The sequence below is a fragment of the Callorhinus ursinus genome, unplaced genomic scaffold (genome assembly GCF_003265705.2).
Source record: "Callorhinus ursinus isolate GAN/ISIS: 27379988/994484 unplaced genomic scaffold, GSC_fseal_2.0 scaffold11, whole genome shotgun sequence".
Lineage (NCBI taxonomy): Eukaryota > Metazoa > Chordata > Mammalia > Carnivora > Otariidae > Callorhinus > Callorhinus ursinus.
In genome coordinates, this window is record NW_027397073.1 from 22,690,771 (window position 1) to 22,711,506 (window position 20,736).

At 42.0% G+C, this 20,736-nt stretch overlaps 2 pseudogenes; both read right to left on the reverse strand.

Moving 5' to 3' along the window:
* LOC141373671 (protein NipSnap homolog 3A pseudogene) overlaps positions 1-20,736 on the reverse strand; it is a 172,256-nt pseudogene that overhangs the window by 138,363 nt on the left and 13,157 nt on the right.
* LOC112835416 (U6 spliceosomal RNA) lies at positions 1,435-1,535 on the reverse strand (annotated as a pseudogene).

The following is a 20,736-nucleotide window of genomic DNA, read 5'->3' on the forward strand; positions in this document are numbered from 1 at the left end:
TTATTCCAGGTGACAAGAAGTGTGAACCATGACCTTTTTTGACCGATGAGGAGGAAAAATGAGGGAAAGGTTATAAGGAGTATATAAGATGTTGGACCAAAGGCACTTTCTGAACTATAAATCTCTGTATCAATCTGATGGATTACTGTCATTGCCTGAACTACACTCTAAAAATCACCCCTCTGCGTTAAGGTTTTATTTCTTCAATCACCCACATCCCCCTACCCCCAAATCAATTATATCAGGAAGAAGAGTGTTTAAACTGCTGGTTCCCAACTTCATGTTCCCTGAAGGAGTTACCTGTTTTGTTTTGGGGTTTTTTTTTAATTGAAGAAAAATGCATGTAACATAAAATTGACTCTTTTAAAGTGGACAATTCAGTAGCATTTAGTACATTCACAATGTTCTGCAACTACAACCCTTATCTAGTTCCAAAATATTCGTATCACTTCAAAATAAAACTCCATGCACGTTAAGCAGATACTCTCCATTTACCACTCCTCCAGTCCTTGATGTCCACCAATCTAGTTGCTGTCTCCACAGATTTACCTATACTGGACATTTCATATAAATGGAACCATACAATATGTGACCTTCTGGATCTGGTTTCTTTCCCTTGGCGTATTGTTTTCAAGGTTCATCCATGTTGTAGCATCTATCAGCACTTCACTCCTTTTTATGGCTGAATAACATTTCATTGTATGGCTATACCAAATTTGTTTAACCATGGGTCATTCGTTGATAAACATTTGGGTTATTCTACCTTTTAACCATTGTTAATGGTGCCATATAAACATTTATGTACAATATCTGTTTGAAGCCCTGTTTTCAACTCTTTGGGGTATATCCCTAAGAGTGGGATTGCTGAGCCATAAGGTAACTCTATGTTTAATTATTTGGGGACCTGAAGGCATTTACTTATCCTCTAGTAAGGGGAATATGGGGTACAGGATCGGGTTGCTGTGTGAATGAGGGAAAGCCATAAGCCACAGAGCTCTAGAAAGAATGGAAGATGGTGCTGCCCTGAGTGGATTCCCAAGGTATAGAGAAAAGGAGGGAAGTATCCTGAAAGTCCCTCAGGAGAGAGAACCAAAGCAAAGTGTGCAGGCAAAGCATATGGGAGAGGTTCAAAAAGAACACAGATGTATGGAAGCCTGATGGGTAGGAAACAGGGGGAAAGATACACCCCAGCTTTCCAAAGAACTTTCCTAGAGCTGTGGTGAGCTTTCAAGTTGGGCACTCTAAACCTCTTAGCTCAGAGCTATTTAAGTTCCTCAGACCCAACAGCTTGGCACCAAATTGTTTCATGTATTTGCAACCTCATACTGTTAACTCTCATATAGCCATTAAATTGGTCATGTAGATTTGTCTTCCCAACTCCTTCCTGATTTCTTAAAGAGCTGGGACCCCAACTACTTATTTATTTGTTTGTTTTTAAAGATGGAATGCTTCACAAATTTGTGTGTCATCCTTGTGCAGGGGCCATGCTAATCTTCTATCATTCCAATTTTAGTATATGTGCTGCCGAAACGAACAGTATTTATTTATTTACTTACTTATTCATTACCTTCTGTACTGCTTAATACAGTGCCTCAGCAAGCAGGTCCTGAATAAATGCAAGTTGCTTGCTCACCTGACTTTTAAAATCCTATAATGAGTACCTGTTTAATACAGAAACTACAAACTACTCTAAATTCAGTTTTCTGCCTCTTACCTGTGCAATTTGCTCTTGATATTTCTGCTAAAAGCTGCCAGATCACTCCTGGTAAGCCTTTTGTCAAGCACCTTCATTCTTAACGTGGGCATTCTGTTGTCACTCCTTATCCCCAGGTAGTCAGAGAGAGGATGGAGATGACACCTGACATAGTTGGGCCAACTTATCTATTTCACACACATGGGATTTGTGCCTGGAAACCACAACTTCTGCCTTCATCTTCCACTTATGGGGGGTAGGGATGCTGAAAGACACAGACTTAAGTTTGAAGTTCTTGTCACATGTCCAAGTAATCATATGCTACCAGCTTTTTATCATCCCATGTAAAGGACTATATTTATCAACTATTATTGATGTAGTAGACTGATTAAACAGGCCTGCACACTCCAAGATTAAAAGTTTAGGACAAATGAGACTTAGAGCAGTCATTTCCCCAGAAAGTGGCAGAAGCTGAAAATATGAAAAAAAAAAAAAAATCAGGGAGAGTTTAAGCCTACATCAGTGACCCATCTACCATGAGTTATTATGAGTCCCGTTTAGTAGTTATACATGAGGACACTCCTAATCTTTGAATCTAACAACCTGGGAGCCAACCACTTTTTCCCATAATGCTTTACTCTGCGTACCCACGGGACAGAAACCTGAACCGAGGTAAAACATAGAAGGTATTCTTGGATTTGTCCAGGACAGAATTTCATCCATCTCAAACTCATGCCTTTGTACCTTTAGAGAGTGCTGGAGCTTGGCCATCTGTGCCCCCACAATAGTGACAATTTTGGGGGAGTAGAATGAAAGACTGTGCTTGTTACGGCGCATGTGTGTGCGGGCGTGTGCGTGCGTGCGTGTGCGCGTGCGTGTGCGCGTGCGTGTGCGCGTGTGTGCGTTGGGGGGGCAGAGTAGGCAGGGAAGCGCATCTCATTTACGGCTGCTGGGAGTGAACGCTGATAAACCTTGAATGAAGGGAATTTGACAAAATTTACAAAATGCACACACCCTTTGATCCAGTGATTCCATTTTAGGCACTGATCCTATATGCATGCTCTCACATGCTTGAAATGATGTACGTACTACAAAGTTTTTCACTGCAATGTTTGTGAAAGCAAAAAAAAAAAAGAAAGAAAAGAAATACCCTCAATGTCCTTCAGTCATAGACTGAAGGTTTAGACGCCATCCCCATGAGCACTGCTGGCCATAGTCCAAACTCCTCAGTCCAGCACCAGAGCCTCTGACACAGTCTCCCAGCCCAAACTCCCAGCCTCACTCCCGACTCTCTCTGCAGGAATCCCACCCTCCATGCAAACCTTGAGCTCCTGGCAGACAGAGACCCTGTCTGAGGCAGCTCCATGAGTACCTGCGTGACACAGAGCCCACCACATGGATTGGTCAGTAATTACCTGTGGGTGAATAGATGCCTGAATGATCAGTCCTTAAATGCTCCAAGTCCTTTCTCTATGTTACTCCCACTCTCCGGAGTACCCTCCCTTCCTCTAGTGAAACCCCATCATCCCTTAAGTTCCAGGTTAGTGACCCTTCCCTAAGCCAATACACTTCTGTCTCATTCTTATTCCCAGAGCTCTTTATCCAGTTTCCATCACTGGGCTGCTCCTTTATACTCTCATCAGTGTATACATCTGCAACCCCTATCAAAATATAAAATCCTTGAAAGCAAAGAGTACTTCCTATTTATATCTCCAAGGCCTGTCATGTTTTTGACGTGTGTTAAGTACTCAGTAGATATTTGTTGTAAGGAAATAAATTGTGAGGAAAAGAGGGAACTTGGAGAATTTCCACTCATCACCTCCTATTAGCTCAGAAATATAAATTTGCATTTCAACTAAATTAATTGCTACCTTCTAACTCCAGAGACCCTTGCCTTTGGGACTAAGATAAAGAAGCAAAACGATTTTAATGGAGAGGACGATGCATGGAGTCACTTCACCGTTTCCAAAATCCACTTATTTTTTTGAAATGGACCAGAATTCAGAGCATTTTTCTTATCAGCTGAGCTTCCCACAGTTCTTTATTGAAACATGACTTTTGAGCTCCATAGCTACTGAATCCCCCATAAGGAAACTTACCAAGTAAAGAAATCCATACCAAAATAAAAAATCAGCCACATGTAGGGAAAGCCTGAAGTTGGGGCAGCTGCCCCAGGTTGATGTAACCACGGTGACTAAACGATGAACTATTCTGCCCTCTCTTCATTGGTGGGGAAAGTCCTCAAACAGGCAAACGCTGATGACCAGAAGCCCCACACTGTGCAGAAACCCAGACGCTGGAACGATTTTCAGCAGCAATCGAGATCTAGCCAGAGGAGCACCACACACCTGCTCAGCTGAGGGGCAGACCTGCCTGACTAGCTCGTGGCAGCAATTTAATTGATTTATTTATGAAGAGCCCATACGCATGTACTTCCTAAATCACTGCTCCTACTCCAAGGCTGCAGTTTTAATGTTATCTCTGCCCACTCAGCCGGAGAGACAGGGAGGCTTCCCCATAACTCACAAAGCTCCCAGTCCCCAGAGATTCATCACACTTTGATTTATAGCACCCAACTCCAGGAGGGAACAAAGGTGCTATTCCAGTGGGCTCATGGCTTATTCACTCATTCTCTTGTTCATTCGTGCAACATATGTTTATTGAGCACCCACCATTGCCAAGTGCTGTGCCCCCATCATAGGACAAACAAAAATGACAAAGGTACAATTCCTGACTTCAAGCAGCTCTTGTGGTCCGGTCAGGAGGGTAAAACATGTATATAATTAACCCAAATTGGTGGTAGCACTACAAATGCTTTGCATGGTTTAAAAGGACGCTAAGGGAGATTGGAGGATGAAGAATTCTCTTCTGGCTGGGTCCCTCTATAAAAGTGTTGTGAAAGAGACGGCCCTTGGACAAAGCTATACAGAAAACCTGTAGAGCATCCTAGAAGTTTCTGGGGTCAAGAAAGTCACTCAAGTAAGCCTAAGGATATAATGAAAAGGCTGCCCGATTGGGATGGGAGGGATCTGGGATCTTGTCCTGTAGTTGCCACTTGGGAATATGTGATCTCAAGCAATGACCTTGGGGCATCACTTTCCTCATCTAGAAAAAGGAGGGTGAGCCAGGTCATCTCTAGAGCCCATTGAGCGCTACACTCTGCATGATCTCTCAAGGCTCCCAGATTCGGAGGTGAGGGGTCAGGAAGAAAGAAAGGCAAGTGGTTAGCTAACTCTTAACTGTGTGCTTCTGTGCAGGGACAGATGTCTCAACTCTACCACTGCAGAAGCAGGAAGGAAGGAGATTTGAGAAAGAGTTGAATTTTGCCTTTTCCATTTGTCCTCAACTGACATGGCTATGTGAGGACAGTAAAGGAGGCGGGCTGGGTGAACTGCATCCATACTCCAAGAGCCCTAGGGGAGAGGCACCATCAAGAAAGCACAGCCCGCAAAGGAGATGGCAGAACAGGGCAAAGGGATGATAAGGGGGTGAGAAGAAAATAGGGGCTAAGCCCCAGAGTAGAGGGAGCACTGAAAGGACTTCCTCTGAGGAAGAAGTCCTCTAGTAATGACCCTCATGCCTATTTAAGAGCAGGATGCCCAAAATGCAAGAAACTGGCAGCCACCTCTCTCCCTCTCTCTCTCTCTCTCTGCCTCCCCCTCTCCCCCATCGCTCCCCTTCTCTGTCCCCCTCCCTCTCCCTCCTCCCCCTCCCCCTCCCCCCTCTCTCTCCTTCCTTCCCTCCCTCTTTCTCTCTGTCTCCCCCTCCCTCTCTCTCCCCTCTTCCTCTCCCTCCCTAACAGCAGGGTATTATGGAAATAATATTTCCACGTAATACACAAGCAACTTCATGACAGTGAGCCAAGGGTCTTGCATCACAAACACTCCACCTGCTCACCTGCCTAAGTTACCTTCCAGACCATGCATCTGTGAGAACCAGGCAACGGACCATTATGGCCAATCCCATTCCTAGACACCCTGGGAAGGAGGCAGCCACAAGTCCTAATGTGGATGAGTTCAGCTAGTAACACCAGTCACAGACAGAGTTCACAATTCTGAGAAAGGGGGTCACGGGCAGCAGTATGCCTAACCACAGGGTCTCAGCTTTATTGGAGGTAGGCAAACATTAATTTGATGAGGAAGGTAATCTGTTTGCCAATTTTAGAAGAAACAACCCAAATGGAAAGTACCTGATTAAGGGAGACAAGGAAAGGCAGGTGAAGAAAGGGGCCAGCAAGCAAATTTGTTTTTCTTAATGCCAAATGGTAACACTGTTTACCTAAAATAGGTCTCTCTCTTTTTTTAAACATGCTTATTCGTATTCAGGAGTATTTATTGCTTACTTAGCTTCAGATTTAGGTCGCAATCCCACATTGCTCAGGCCCCATGGGGGGCACCTTTGACCAGCCATTGGATCCAGCCTTCAGTCTCTGAGAGACTGTCTGTATGGTAGACACTCTTCACTTTTAAAGCACTTAAATCTCAGCTGACATGTCATTTTACATTCTGCTTCTCTCCCCTGAACATTACATCATACTATTTTTCCATAATGGTCTCAGTAATCACCTTCTTAATAATGACAGAAGCATTCATCAAGTAGATGTGCTGTATACACCACACTGTTCCCTTTGATTAAACATTTAGATGGCTTGCTCTTTTTTACTAAAAATAACACAACACTGCACTGTGGAGTATCAGACCTAAATAAGGAATAAAAACTACTGGTACCCAGCAGGTGAAGAAATCTCTCAGTGCCTCCCACCCAACCATGAACTCCTCTCTCGGAGCAGAACTAACACCTGCTAAGTGACACAAAAAGAACCCTCCAAAACTTCCATTATCAAGTTTACTAAGCAACAATTATATGAATGGAGATCCCTCTTCTCATTTTCTTATCTGCCAACTTCTCTTTAAAGCGCTTTTACAACCAAAAGTCTTCTAAGGCAATGGGATGCGACTGTGTTTCTTAACGTTTTCATCTCAACTGTAACGTAACAAACAATATTCAGAATGCTAACTATTGCTCATTGCATGTATATATTTTTCTTTTTAAAGACAGCCATGAAAAGGTGAGAAAACTTATTAAAACTTAGAATTGGCAACATTGTGATCCTGAACTCTCCAAAGTGGCAAAGCAAATGAAACTGCGGGCTGTAGATGGTGCAGGGAGGCAACCAAGAAGAGCCAAGCAAAATAGCAAGATCTCGATAAAAAGGGGCTCGCAGAAAGCAAAGGATTCAAAGATGACATCACAATGGCCAAAGAAAGCTCCAGTTTTCTTCTTAACAGATGAACCTGGGAAACACAGATTTAACTGCACACAGGCAGATAAATGAGAAAGCTTTTGCAATGAACTACAGGCAGCCTCCAAAGGCTTGGGGCTTCTCATGCTGAACCTCTCACAGAAGAAAACCCAAACTCCTAAGCAGGGCAAGCATGAAGAGAGTACCACTACTCCGCTTCACCCTGCTTTTAGTCCAGCTCACACCACTCCAGGCTCTCTCCCAGCCCTGCCCCCGACGCCTCTGCTTACCTGGTTTCCTCCACCACAAAGGCTCTGCCCCCTCCGCCCTAGCATCTGGTCAGAATCCCGCGTCCCCCCCTTACACCCTGCAAGCCCAATTCTAAAATCGCCCTCAGCTGAACCATTCCCAAGCCCTCTCAGCTGGAAGCAATCTCTCTGGGCGTTGCACAACACCGCTGCCCTCTCCCACCAGCCCCCCACGTTGGCCTCCCTCACCACATTGTGTCTTGTTGGCTCTGTCCTGTTCGGAGCACGAGACCCAGGGCCTGCCTGTGGTAGTCCCTCCATTGGTGTTGGCTTAATTTTCCTAAATCAAACCCAGGACCCAACAAAATGACTATCTTATTAACTGTGGCCAACATTGCAACACAGAGGCTGAAGAACTTTCATCGGCTGAGAGAAAGGAGAGGTATGGTCCAAGGAGGATGGAAGACTAGATGTGGGAGCATGGCCTCAGGGCATAGGGACTCTGAGAGAAAATTCCTGTGGAGGAGTCACCACTCCAAAAAGGAAAAGGAGACTGGGAGTTAGACAAGCCACCTTAGCTCCTGTTCGCTTCCCGCTGGCATTCCCTCTGCCTCCTGAGCCAGAGAACAGGAAACTGCCTCCAGCATGTGTGGTCATAATGCTCAAATTCTCTGATAAGGAGAATGTGGATGGAGATTTTTTTCCTTCCTTCTTTTCTTTTCTTTTTTTCTTCTATGTTTCATTTCCCAGATCACAGAGTAAATTCATAGGGGAGAGTATGTAAAGCCAAAATCATGTCAACTGTGTCTCAAGCTGTTTTTAACAGGATGACGTAGATCAGGGGAAAAGATGAAGCCAAAATAATCTCAGAGCCCAGGTATGCAGACTGATGCCCCCAGCTATACTCACAAGTGTGTGGCTGGAGGTGTCAGAGGCAAGCAAGCAGTGCCGGGGGTGGGGGGAATCCACATAGCCCACCAACACCTGGGCCCTGCACTCTATAAAAAGGTACCAAAGGGGCCCCATGCTTCCCCCTGAACCCAAACCACTGACCCCATGTTCTCTCTTCTCGAGTACGTTTTGAGAAACTCCTGACCTGTGCTCACATTGCTTCCACAGCTTCCCTGACACACATACCATGGCACTCATACAAACCTTTTTCCCCTGCTCAAACTTCCCGTCCAACCTCTCCCCAAATCTCAGTAAGACAATGGCCTGACCCTCCTACATTTCTAAGATCAAGGCCATCTCGCAGAACTCCCTGAAGTCTCTTCTCCCAAACCCCCCAGTACACGGCTGAGATTCCTGACTCCGTTCTCAGAGGAAGGAACCTCAGGGCATCTCAGGGTGTCCCTTCCTCATCTTTCTCTTCCCCGCATCTCACACCCCAGATCTGATTTCTCCTTTTTTTTCTCCCCCTGTATGCTTTTTGTTTGTTTAATTGTATGATTCATTTATACAGAGAATTTTCACTTGGATTGATCTATTTACAGTCTTTTCCAATCTTCATTTCTACCAACCACAGACAGTTCATGTTAGTGTTCACCATGTACTTGAATTTATCACAAATTACAAATCAGACAGAGCAAGGGGCTTTTGGCCCACTCTACCAGCCTCTTTAAAGACTATGATCTCACTGTTATTTTAACAGAAAAGAACAAACTGTAATTTCACTCTTCCGGCATGTCCCCCATGTAATATTTTGCAGGATTCACCAGCATCTTCTCCATTTTATGAATAAATCCATCAAAGTTGATCTAATAGTATCAATGAAATAGTACATTTTATTGTTTCTTTTCAAGCTTATTATGTGCCAGTAAAACAATTTCATTTCCCTTCAAGCCTCCTACAACCTATGGTACCGCCCAAATTTGGCTTTTACTATCTTCTTTTACATTCTGGCCCAACCAGACTTTTTTGCTTTAAAACAAAACTACCCTTTTTCCCTCATTTTAAAGTTAATACTAATTTGCCTTCCCTCTTGTTCTTCAGACAATGCTAAAGCTTCCCATGAATTTTTCAAGACCATTTCTTTCAATAATCTAGATACAATCATTTCACATATGTTCACCACCCCAAAATGTCACATGTTAAAAACTGCAGTTTTCATTGCTGGCTCAAAAACAGTACAGCTCAATTTCACCTGGTAAAACTGAAGTGATTTAATACACACACAGACTTTTCTAATCAAGTAAGAAACACTTTAAAGACATGCCAATTTGAAAAGGCAACAAAATTTAAAAAAATAAAGCAGATACTAAAATTGACTTTACAATAAAAAATAATAATTGGCAGTTTTCAATGAGTGAAAAATGAGGAATGTACAATGAAAAACAAAGCTAAAGCATTCCAGTTGATAAAATGGAAAACCTATTAAGTTTTATAGTCTATTTTCCAAGGAAGTTATGTTTCAGTGTGATTTTTGAAATACTACAAAGATATATTCTGAGTATAATTTAGGTACCCATGTTAAAATTTCAAATTTTGCATGCTACATTTATTAAAGAAACACTGGTAATAACCTAGTGTTTGTAAAATTCTAAGTTTTGGCAAATATTGTAAATATCCCAATCAGTTGGTATTGTAAAGTCATGATGAAGCTGGAATTAGGAGAAAATCCATTTTATACATATTTCATTTGATTAAAAATATCCGACTTGCATGTTCTAAGTGAACTGAAAAAGTTATATCTCAAGAAAAAACAGTAATTTAACACAGTCTGTACACATTTAGCTGCCATTTCTAAAACAAACAAATGAAAAACACATAGAAAATGTTAAAGCTAGGGGTGCCTGGGTGGCTCAGACAGTTGAGCTAATCACTCTTGGTTTCAGCTCAGGTCATTATCTCAGGGTAGTGGGATTGAGCCCTGTGTGGGGCTCTGCACTGAGCGGGAGTCTGCTTGAGAGTCTCCCTCTCCCTCTGCCCCTCCCCCAGTGCATGCACACTCATGCTCGCTCTCTCTTAAAATAAATAAATAAAATCTTTAAAAAAAAGAAGAAAGAAAATGTTAAAGCTGGTATAAACTAACCCAAAGGTACTCCCATGCTCACATTACAGAGACCCAGGGGCTTCTACTCTGTAGCTGAGCCACTACTCTTTCTTTACCATTTTTTAAAAACCCTTCCTCCCACTCTTCTACCCCCTTTCCTTCACTACTCATCGTCTTGAAAGAGCCTGCATTCAGACTCTGCTCATTCTTCAGTGCTCTGATATTTTACTCTACCCCACCTCCTCCAATGAGTATAAACTACATTCTCGAATGTTATGAATTGCTTAAGATTAATTGGCAAAATCCAGTGATTGTCAAAACACCCAACTCCAAAATCTCAGGACAGTGCTGATCACTTCCTCCTCAGAATTCTCTCCTCCCTGGGCTGTTTAAGGACCCCTGGCCCCTGTCTTGTATTTCTGACCCCTCTTCCTCCTTTAAAATATTCCTAGGGCACCTGGGTGGCCGAGTGGGTTGAGCGTCCAACTCTTGGTTTCAGATCACACACGTGGTGATCTCAGAGTCATGGGATCAAGCCCCAAGTCAGGCTCTGCACTCAGCAGGGAGTCAGCTTGAGAGTCTCTCTCTCCCTCTTCCTCTTCCCCTCCCCCACTCTCTCTCTTTCTCTCTCTCTCTCTCAAATAAATAAACAAATCTTTAAAAAAACTTCCTGAATCATCTGCCTTCATCCCTTCCCCTTTCAACACTCTCTTCTCTATACCCCACAGCTGCATTCTTTCCATCATCTCCCTGATAAAGACATTGCCCAAGATGATGCCTGATCTCCCCTTGAATTACAACCCCACAGGTCAGTCTCTTCCTAGGAAATACTATGGCAACATTTTGTCTCAATTTTCTCAATACTGAACACAGCATTTTCATCCCAAACTCACTTCTGTTCTTGGATTTCACATTTCTTTTATTTTTTCCCTTGGTGAAACTTTATTTTTATTTTTTTATTATGTTAGGTTAATCACCATACATTACATCATTAGTTTTTGATGTAGTGTTCCATGATTCATTGTTTGCATATAACACCCAGTGCTCCATTCAGTACATGCCCTCTTTAATACCCATCACCAGGCTAACCCATCCCCCCATGCCCATCCCCTCTAGAACCCTCAGTTTGTTTCTCAGAGTCCATAGTCTCTCATGGTTCATTTCCCCCCTTCATTTGTCCCTTCCTACTATCTTCTTCTCTTTTTTCTTAACATATAATGTATTATTTGTTTCAGAGGTACATGTCTCTGATACAACAGTCTTACACAATTCACACTGCTCACCATAGCACATACCCTCCCCAGTGTCTATCACCCAGCCACCCCATCCCTCCCACCCCCCACCACTCCAGCAACCCCCAGTTTGTTTCCTGAGATTAAGAATTCCTCATATCAGTGAGATCATATGATACATGTCTTTCTCTGATTGACTTATTTCGCTCAGCATAATACCTTCCAGTTCCATCCACGTCTTTGCAAATGGCAAGATTTCATTCCTTTTGATGGCTGCATAATATTCCATTGTATATATATACCAAATCTTCTTTATCCATCCATCTGTTGATGGACTTCTTGGCTCTTTCCACAGTTTGGCTACTGTGGACATTGTCGCTATAAACATTGGGGTGCACATACCCCTTCAGATCCCTACATTTGTATCTTTGGGGTAAATACCCAGTAGTGCAGTTGCTGGGTCATATGGTAGCTCTATTTTCAACTTTTGGAGGAAACTCCATACTGTTTTCCAGAGTGGCTGCACCAGCTTGCATTCCCACCAACAGTGTAGGAGGGTTCCTCTTTCTCTGCATGCCCGCCAACATCTGTCATTTCCTGACTTGTTAATTTTAGCCATTCTGACTGGTGTGAGGTGGTATCTCATTGAGATTTTGATTTGGATTTCCCTGATGCCGAGCGATGTTGAACACTTTTTCATGTGCCTGTTGACCATTTGGATGTCTTCTTTGGAAAAATGTCTGTTCATGTCTTCTGCCCATTTCTTGATTGGATCATTTGTTCTTAGGGTGTTGAGATTGATAAGTTCTTTATAGATTTTGGATACTAGCCCTTTATCTGATATGTCATTTGCAAATACTTCTCCCATTCTGTCGGTTGTCTTGGTTTTGTTGGCTGTTTCTTTTGCTGTGCAAAAGCTTTTTATCTTGGTGAAGTCCCAAGAGTTCATTTTTGCCCTTGCTTCCCTTGCCTTTGGCGATGTTTCTAGGAAGAAGTTGCTGCGGCTGAGGTCGAAGAGGTTGCTGCCTGTGTTCTCCTTTAGGATTTTGATGGATTCCTGTCTCACATTTAGGTCTTTCAACCATTTTGAGTCTATTTTTGTGTGTGGTGTAAGGAAACGGTCCAGTTTCATTCTTCTACATGTGGCTGTCCAATTTTCCCAACACCATTTGTTGCACAGACTGTCTTTTTTCCATTGGACATTCTTTCCTGCTTTGACGAAGATTAGTTGACCATAGAGTTGAGGGTCCATTTCGGGACTCTCTATTCTGTTCCATTGATCTATGTGTCTGTTTTTGTGCCAGTACCATACTCTCTCAATGATGACAGCTTTGTAATAGAGCTGGAAGTCTGGAATTGTAATGCCTCTAGCTTTACTTTTCTTTTTCAACTGTCCTCTGGCTATTCAGGGTCTTTTCTGGTTCCATACAAATTTTAGGATGATTTGTTCCATTTCTTTGAAAAAAGTGGATGGTATTTTGATAGGGATTGCATTGAATGTGTAGATTGCTCTAGGTAGCATTGACATCTTCACCATATTTGTTCTTCCAATCCATGAGCATGGAACATTTTTCCATTTCTTTGTGTCTTCCTCAGTTTCTTTCATGAGTATTTTATAGTTTTCTGAGCACAGATTTTTTGCCTCTTTGGTTAGATTTATTCCTAGGTATCTTATGGTCTTGGGTGCAATTGTAAATGGGATCAACTCCTTAATTTCTCTTTCTTCTGTCTTGTTGTTGGTGTATAGGAAAGCCACTGATTTTGTGCATTGATTTTATATCCACTTTACTGAATTCCTGTATGAGTTCTAGCAGTTTTGGGGTGGAGTCTTTTGGGTTTTCCACATAAAGTATCATATCTGCAAACAGTGAGAGTTTGACTTCTTCTTTGCCCATTTGAATGCCTTTGATTTCTTTTTGTTGTCTAATTGCTGTGGCTAGGGCTTCTAATACTATGTTGAATAGCAGTAGTGATAGTGGACATCCCTGCCATGTTCCTGACCTTAGGGGGAAAGCTCTCAGTTTTTCCCCATTGAGAATGATATTTGCTGTGGGTTTTTCATACATGGCTTTTATGATATTGAGGTAGGTACCCTCTATCCCTATACTCTGAAGAGTTTTGATCAAGAAAGGATGCTGTACTTTGTCAAATGCTTTTTCTGCATCTATTGAGAGGATCATATGGTTCTTGTTCTTTCTTTGATTAATGTATTGTATCACATTGATTGATTTGTGGATGTTGAACCAAACTTGCAGCCCAGGGATAAATCCCACTTGGTCGTGGTGAATAATCCTTTTAATGGACTGTTGGATCCTATTGGCTAGTATTTTGGTGAGAATTTTTGCATCCATGTTCATCAAGGATATTGGTCTGTAATTCTCGTTTTGATCGGGTCTTTGTCCGGTTTGGGGATCAAGGTAATGCTGGCCTCATAAAACGAGTTTGGAAGTTATCCTTCCATTTCTATTTTTTGGAACAGTTTCAGAAGAATAGGTATTAATTCTTCTTTAAATGTGTGGTAGAATTCCCCTGGGAAGCCATCTGGCCCTGGGCTTTACTTTTCTGGGAGATTTTTGATGACTGCTTCAATTTCCTTAGTGGTTATAGGCCTGTTCAGGTTTTCTATTTCTTCCTGGTTCAGTTTTGGTAGTTGATACATCTCTAGGAATGCATCCATTTCTTCCAGATGATCTAGTTTGCTGGCATATAGTTGCTCATAATATGTTCTTATAATTGTTTGTATTTCTTTGGTGTTAGTTGTGATCTCTCTTCTTTCATTCACGATTTTATTTATTTGGGTCATTTCTCTTTTCTTTTTGATAAGTCTGGCCAGGGGTTTATCCATCTTATTAATTCTTTCAAAGAACCAGCTCCTAGTTTTGTTGATCTGTTCTACTGTTCTTTCGGTTTCTATTTCATTGATTTCTGCTCTGATCTTTAGTATGTCTCTTCTCCTGCTGGGTTTAGGCTTTATTTGCTGTTCTTTCTCCAGCTCCTTTAGGCGTAGGGTTAGGTTGTGTATTTGAGACCTTTCTTGCTTCCTGAGAAAGGCTTGTATTGCTATATACTTTCCTCTTAGGACTACCTTTGCTGCATCCCAAAGATTTTGAACAGTTGTGATTTCGTTTTCATTTGTTTCCATTTATTTTTTTAATTCTTCTTTAATTTCCTGGTTGACCCACTCATTCTTTAGTAGGATGCTCTTTAGCCTCCATGTATTTGAGTTCTTTCCAACTTTCCTCTTGTGATTGAGTTCTAGTTTCAAAGCATTGTGGTCTGAAAATATGCAGGGAATGATCCCAATCTTTTGTACCGGTTGAGACCTGATTTGTGACCTAGGATGTGATCAATTCTGGAGAATGTTCCATGGGCACTAGAGAAGAATGTGTAGTCCTTTAAGTCCTGATTAATTGCTTAAATGAATTCCAAACTACTGACCATGCATTCCAGGCTTTCAGAATCTGGTGCCTCTCCACCTTTTAAAAGAACACCTTCCCTTCTTGTATACTTTAGGACTCAGCCAAAGAAAACACATACTGTGTTCTTTGTTCAGTGGTCCTTTTTCCCTTCCCCCCAGCTCCTACTCATTCTTCAAATTCCTACTCCTTCTCTTCCATGAAGCCCCCCTGTTCTGGTTCTCCTTTATGTGGGTCTCTGTTTTGATTTTTATTCCTTTTTAACTCATATACTAGACTCCAAGTTCCCTCAGGAAAGAGTCTTGATTAATAAGTCCATGGACTCACTTACTCAGCAAAACTTTAAGGAACACTTACCTTGTGGAAGAGCTGAGTTAGGGAACAAAGTTTGGGAAGACCAAAAACTCTGTGCCAGGCAGAAAAGTGTTGATGTGATGGTTCAGGGAGCAGGGAACCAACAAGACAATCTATAAAACACAAGGGGTATTTTACAAAGATCCATGAACAACAATGGTCAAATGCAACAGTAAGGAAGACAAACAGGGAGAGCAGGTAGAGTCCCAAGGACTGTTTTGTCAATCTATGTGCAAGTTGATGAGATAAAAGACTGAGCTACAATGAAATACCACTTCACGCCCATTAGGAAGGCAATTATAAAACAAAAAACAAACACAAAATCCTGAAAATAACAAGTATTTGTGGGTATGTAGAGAAATTAACCCCTCCCCCTCGCCATGCAATAGTGATGACAGTTACAATTGGTGGTTAACATGAAACAGTGCAGCTGCTGTAGAAAAATAGTTTGGCAGTTTTTCAAAAAGTTAAGCATAGAATTACCATATGATCCAGCAATTCCACTCCTAGGTACATACCACAAGAATGGAAAACAGGGATTCAGACAGATACTTGTATGTCAATGTTTACAGCAATGTTATTCACAACAGCCAAATGGTGAATACAGTCTAAATGTCAATCAACAGATGAATAGATCTTTTTAATGTAGTATGTGAATATAATGGAATGTAATTAATCCATTAAAAGAAATAAAATTCTGACACATGCACAACATAGAGGAAGCTCAAAAGCATTATGCTAACGTCAAATAAGCGAGACACAAAAAGACAAATATTGTATGATTCCACTTACTTGGGGCACTTAGAATAGGCAAATTCATAGGGACAGAGCTAGAGTAGAAGTTGCCAGAGACTGGAGGGAGGAGGGATGGAGTGTCACTGTGTAATATGTACAGAGTTTCAGTTTGGGATGATGAACAAGTTCTGGAAATGCATAGTGGTGATAGTTGCATAACAATTTTACACCTCGCAATGATTAAGATGGTAAGTTTCATGTATATTTTTAGCACAATAAAAAAAAAATTGTGGCCCTTGTCTGGTTCCTGGGAAATAATCTCTTTCAAGCAGGATATTCCAAACTCATAGAGGTTATTTCCCAGAAGCCAGACAGGGCAAACTTTACCTTAAAGTGTACAAGGTTTGGACAACCCGGAACTGCTGAGTTAATCCTTTACTGTACAGGGGGTGAGGGTAGAAGCAGCAAGCAAGTTAGGTATTGTCTAGATCTACTGCAAAAATCCAGGTGCGAGATAATAGTGGTTTGGATCAGGGTGGTCATGGTGAGAGGGGAGCACATCTTGAGTATATTTCGCTGGTGTAGAGCCAACAGGGTTTATTACAAGACTGGATATGGGCTGTGAGAGAAACAGAAGAGTCAGGGATGAGTTAGAGACATGGGAAGGCTGAGGAGGAACAAGTTCGGAGCAGCAAAGGGAGGAAAGTTAAGTGTGGTTTGGACATGTTAAATTAGTCTGATCTCAGATCCCACTGGAGATGGACATTCAGCAGTTGGATTTACAAGTGGGGAGAGGTTGGAGTTGGAGATAAATGTATTGGGAGTCACTCTCCATGGGTTGAATGAAGGGGCCAAGGAATGGGCCCTGGGTCATGCCAATATTGAGAAAGAATGACTAACAGAGATTTAAGGGAGCACCCAGTGAGGGAGCAGGGAAACCAAGATTGAATGCTCATCCGGAAGTCAACAATGAGATGTTCAAGAAGCAAATGGTCAACTGTGTCAAATGCCTACTGATGGGTCGAAGAGGAGACCTTTGAACTTACCATTAAATTTGGCAACTTAGATGTCACTGGTGACCTTCACAAGAGCAGTTTTAAAGAATAGTAGAGATAAAAATGTGTTTGAAGTTAAAGAAAAAAATAGGAGCAAGGGTAGGGACAGTGACAATTGATGACTGTTGTCCTTGCCAATTTCCCCTCCCTGCCTTGCCTTGGCACCACTCACTACCCTGTGGTCCTTGCCTGGACTTCTGAAAGCTATAGCTGCTAACTTACACTGTCTCAGGCATGCTGGCCTCTGCAGCAAGGTAGTTCTAAGGAAGCCACTCTTTCCTTTACTACTCTGCCCCTAACTTCCCACATGTAAACTACACTGTATGTGTGTAACAGCCTTCACAGAGCACGGGATTTAACCAGGGAGTGATTAAACCTGGAGGTCAAATGTAAGTGTTCCCAGACTCCCATGGGAAAAAAAACTAAAAACTCTTTATAGAGGATCCTCTCAAGCACGCACCCCAATTTCTAATCTTTCTTCCCTATCTTGAGATTTCTTTCCCCTCCTCTCTATTCTTCCAGGAGCAGTCACAGGTTAATCTTACCCTGAGATTCATCCCCCACCCCACCACCAGTAAAACAATTCTTGAGACACAATAATTCTCCTACGATACAATTTCTAGGTCTTTGTTATTCAGTCAAGAATAACACCACGGAGGGCAATGTGGAATCACATCACTCTAGATTTAAAGCTTCTTATCTGAGCCATTCTAGGTCTCAAAGCAATGGTTCTCAAGGGTTAGAGTACCTAAGACATTCTGGGGTTTTGTGTAAATGTGTATTCCTGAGCCCCACCCTCAAAAATTCTCATTCGGTGGATTTTAGGTGAGGCCTAAGAGCTTGTTTTGGGGGGTCTTGTTTTTGTTTTTGTTTTATTTTGTTTTTTGTACACTCAAGCTTATGATGGTGGTCCTCTGACTTCCCCAATTAGGGGTCTGCAGTCTTCAAAAGTTCACTGTGTAATCACTGGTGCTGAGTGCCTTCATTCTGAGTGATGCCCCATTCAAGCTGGTTGGGCCTGCAGGACACCATGCAAGAGGTAAAGGGGTGAGGATAGGGATGGGTGATCTCCAAAGGCCTCTCTTCCCTCCCCATCCAGAAATTATGTGTTCATCAACACAGAATGGAAACATAACTTGAATCAATTTATCGATTAAGCTTGATCAAGCTACTAGGTCTGGTTTCTTGGCTGAGTCAAACTAAATTCATTTCCCTGTCCCCAGAGCTGACTTTTTTATAGCCCCGTCACCCAGCAAGTCCTACTGACCAAAAGCTGAGTAAAATAAAATACCCGCCCTCCTGGACACAAACATCTGTTAGATGATATGCAAACTTGCTTATTTGCCCCAGGTGACACTTAGCCTCTGACTGCTATTGGGGTAGAGGTCAAATGACATAATCGTGGCCTCTCCTTGAAGAGCATTAACCTACCAGTGATCCTTCCTTATTTCACTTCCTATAACCTCACCTTTCTCTTCCCAGGAAAAATTTCCTTCTTGTACCTTTTCCATGGCTCACTGTGACATTGGTGACCACTGAAAGCTGGGGCCAAAATGACTTTCCTGAAAGATGGGGGAAGCCCATCTATTCTCAGTCATAAGACAAGCTTAACTTCAACCAGAGCAGCTTTTGGCCTCCTTTTAATGTCAGGCTGAAGAAGTATCTTCTGAGGAAAGATTTCTAACTTTTTAATAATTTAGCAACAGAATGCTTTTTCTCTGTCAAATCCCATACAACTCCCCCCCCAACACATGCACACACACACACACACATACAAAAATCAAATAAAAGTAATTTCTATGGTTGAAACAGAGTTTAGAGCTCAGAGCCCAGCCAGCTCTGCCTCCATGATCACTTGGCAGTGCTCCAAGTAAGATGGCTTGAAAAGTGCCTATCCAATGGGATAAGTGTGGCTCGGTGAACTTTCAGAGGTTTGCACTCTGGATCTTCCCAGCCTTAGGTCTTGCCTAACCACCACGAATCCACCTGGAGCCCCGTGTTCTACATGAATGAGACAACTTGCACATCTGTGAAGCCCTGTACCTTCTCTCCAACTGCAAACTCATGAGATAGGATTCTCCCCCAATGTAGACCCCATCATCCACCACAGGCCTGCAGCTCACCACAGCTACTCAGACCCACTGCCACATCCAGGACCTCTTTCCTGCTGGGACCAGCACCACCTGCCTCTTGCACCTGCCCAAGGAATCCCACTCTCCAGCTCGTCTGAAACCTGGTTCAGATCCCACCCCTTCTTCCTGACCCATCATATTCTCTTCTCCATCCTCCCTCCCTAGACCTGTAGTTTTCTTTCTTTTATCTTTGTCCTTCAGAGCTTTGCTCAAGTAGCTGTTTCATCAGTTAGTAAAAAGAACTGATATTAAAGTGTGTCTGCAAACAGGAATATAGGTCACTGGAGGTTGGGGTGCGGGGGCATTAAAAAAGTCCAGGAATCTCCACCAAACACGCAGAATTGTTATAAATGCCAAGTCTTCCTTTCTGCAATACACACCCACACAGAAAAAAGAGTAGTAAAAGGGGTCACGACTTTTTTCTTAGAGTTTGCCTTTTATGTGCATCTGAATAAATAAGAATATTTATAGTCTCATAAAATTTAAGGTGTTAAGACCCAAACCTTTTCTTTAAACAGCAAAGAGATAGATGTAATATTACAAAGTAGTAATATATTAATTCTGCATTTCAGGGGTTTTTTTTTAAATACTCAGCGCATGCACAAAATGCTAAAATGTACATTTAAAGTAGAAAAATACTCTGCATGCCTAAGATTTCTTCCTGTCTTCTATTTTCAATTACTTATTCATGATAACTAAACAAGTCCAAATGAGAAAGAACCTCCATTCATTCAAACCAGTGAAATGTGGAGGAAAAAAATCTGATTGTGTTTTATATAGGCATGTGCCTATGTAATACATTTTTTAATGATCAAAAAAATACCCACAAAATTTGGTGATATATCATTAATGTGAACTGAGAACTTGAATTCGCTCATGGAAGACATCTTGAACTAATACAAAATACCTAGGATCTAAAACTTAATATCAATTAATGTAGGTCATGATTATCCATTAAAATGATATTTCCAGAGACAGGTGACCCATAATTTTGAACCCTCCCAAGATACTTTAGGTGCAGTGATAATTCCCATATCTAAATACTTGCTGCCAGAATATGTTGAAATGTATAATAGTGTGCCTTAGAGACCATATAGGAAGGTCAGGGATGCAGGTGGACCTCAGAGATAAATAGAGTCAGAAATGTGAATGCTGCCAGGTGTCCAAATGGCTTACCTTTTTGTGTAAGGTTCCATTCTCTCCTACAACCTTCTTCCACATAGCAGCAGACATGACCACCTAAACCCCATCTCCAAAGACCACAGAATCCCATGTCTCCATTCTCAGTTCTAAAATTCCAGGGAAGGATCAGCAGGGTCAGCTGTCCATCCCCAGACTGACCCCTGGGAGAAAGGGCCTATATAAGAACCTCTTCCATTGCTCCCCCAACACCAGGATTGGAAGGAGCATTTTCCAGCGAAAGGCAATGCTGTTCTGGGCATACAAAACCACAGATGTCAAAATAGTCCCTAAGTGTTTATGGTCTATTTGGTGAGGCACTATATAGAAACATACATAGAGCAACAAAACATAGTTGCTATCCAAAGACCATACAAGATCTCTTATCAAAAAGATGTCATAGAAATCATGAAAACATTATGACAAGTGAAAGAAACCATTCACAAATGAGTAGATAT